Genomic DNA, 1,930 nt, shown 5'->3' with positions numbered 1-1,930 from the left:
GCTTGTAAAAAGCTGTCGCACTCACAGAGTTCATCATATTTGCTGACTGTGGCCACAGGCGGAGAGGATGTGATGATGCTCTGATAAGATGCTCTTCTTCTCGTTTCTGTCTTCCTCATTTTTAGGCTGCTGTGCCCCTCTGCTCATATAAAAACCTCCTGAACGACTGCAGATAGAACCACTCCTTACAGCTAACTGAAGGTCACAGACCTTCCACCTGAGCAGGTATGTGAAGCTCTTGGTTCAGTTTAGTCCCAGTTCAGTTTCCTGCATTTCACTGGTTTCTTTCTTCTGTTGCAGTTTCAGGACAAACAAAGCAGTGAAGGTGGAAAAGTTTGACATTTTTAAAAGACTTTTTAAAGGTAAGATATTTTTAAGAGTTTTGAGTTAACAGTTTACTGTAATGGTTAACTGTTTACTGCATTAAAACTCATCACAAACGTGTTGTTTGAAACGATGCAGATGAAGGTGCTGCCGTGCTTCATGCTGGCTGTGCTACTGTCAGCTGGAACCAGTCTGGCTGTGGATGTGAACCGGTTAACTCGTATTATAAAAGCCATAAGGACAGAGTAAGTGAACTTTATTATGTCATTCATCAGTAATCTTCCTGTTTTGTCTTTTTATTGCTTATTTGTGAGGGACTGTGCATAAAACCACTGACCTCAGATGACAAATTTCTTCTGGGGCACAACATTAAATAAGCTGGATATCAGCTGATGAGGCTTTTCAGGGGCTCACACTGATATCAGTGATTAATAGTAATAAAGAACAACAAAAATAATATTATAAAAAAAATAGAAGAAAACAAAACTTTGAGTGAAGTATTTTATATTAAAATCATCTTTCCAAAGGAAACTGTCGCTCATTTCTAATCTGAGAGCTGTTGCAGTCTGGAGTCACATGTGTGTTTGTACATTTTTATTATTGTTTTTTAAAACACTAAAGTTTTGCTATTATTCTACTTTTTGTGCTCGCGTGCTTCCACGTTCATCTTCATGGTATTGTTCGATAAATAAGAACTGCAGATGAAAATCGGTGACTACATCGAGCACTTCTACACATCACAGTCTCAGACAACTAGAAAAATTTGCATTTCCTGCGAAAATGCTGTGTGGATGCCTTAACGCTGAAGATGTCTGCTGAAAAAAGCTGAAAAAGTTGAGAAAAAAAACAAAAAAAAAACCATTGCCCTGAGCAGGATTCAAACCTGGCCCTTCAGGTCTCAAGGTAGCTATTCATCTCACTGCACCAAACTCTTTCTCACAAAGAAGTGGTGGAGAGACTGACAATTGTGCTGAAATGAGCAGAAGCGGCTGAGAATTGTGCTGATAAGAGGTGAAAAGGCTGAAAACTTTGCAGAAAAGAGGTGAATCAGCAGAATTTCTGCTGAAAAGAGTTTTTTTCTGAAAACAGCAGAAAAAACTGAAAATTTTGCTGAAAAGAGTTAAAAAAGTTTAAGTGTTAACTGAAAGAAATGTTGCCATAAGCGGGATTTGAACCCGGGCCTCCCAGTCTGAGAACGGATGCTCATCTCACTGAGCTAAAACACAGGTCAACCCGGCAAGGAAAATCAGTGAGGCCACTGATGATATGGCAGAAATGGGCAAAAAATATTGCAAAAAAAATTCAATATCTCAAAAAGTATAGAAGTTATGAGCACCAAAAGTCATAGCCGGCATTAGCAGAAAGAGCAGAATTTTTTAAAGTTTGAATGGCAAATAGCACAAAAACTGTGGGAGTAGTTAAGCGCCAAAAAGTGTACGGAAGCAGCTAGAATAAAATAGTGGAATAAAGAACTAGAAAGCGAAAATTTCAGAAGAAATTTTAAGTGTGCCTATGCCGCCGCTAATCAGTATAGTTTGCCATTCAAACGGCTACAGAGAGCAAAACTCAGCAGAGCAGCCATTCTCCACCATGAACTATGGTAAAA

At 38.9% G+C, this 1,930-nt stretch overlaps 1 long non-coding RNA gene across 1 annotated transcript; it reads left to right on the top strand.

The window, feature by feature from the left end:
• Nucleotides 1-1,156, top strand: LOC121813192. The gene is made up of 3 exons (XR_006053562.1): nt 1-225; nt 301-362; nt 463-1,156. It is a non-coding gene; the product is annotated as an uncharacterized LOC121813192 (long non-coding RNA).
• Nucleotides 1,157-1,930: the final 774 nt, after the last annotated feature.

The sequence above is a fragment of the Haplochromis burtoni genome, unplaced genomic scaffold (genome assembly GCF_018398535.1).
Source record: "Haplochromis burtoni strain Fernald_Lab_line unplaced genomic scaffold, NCSU_Asbu1 Contig_1253, whole genome shotgun sequence".
NCBI lineage: Eukaryota > Metazoa > Chordata > Actinopteri > Cichliformes > Cichlidae > Haplochromis > Haplochromis burtoni.
Note: the sequence above shows the minus strand (reverse complement) of the source record. Positions and strands in the feature narration are given on the sequence as shown.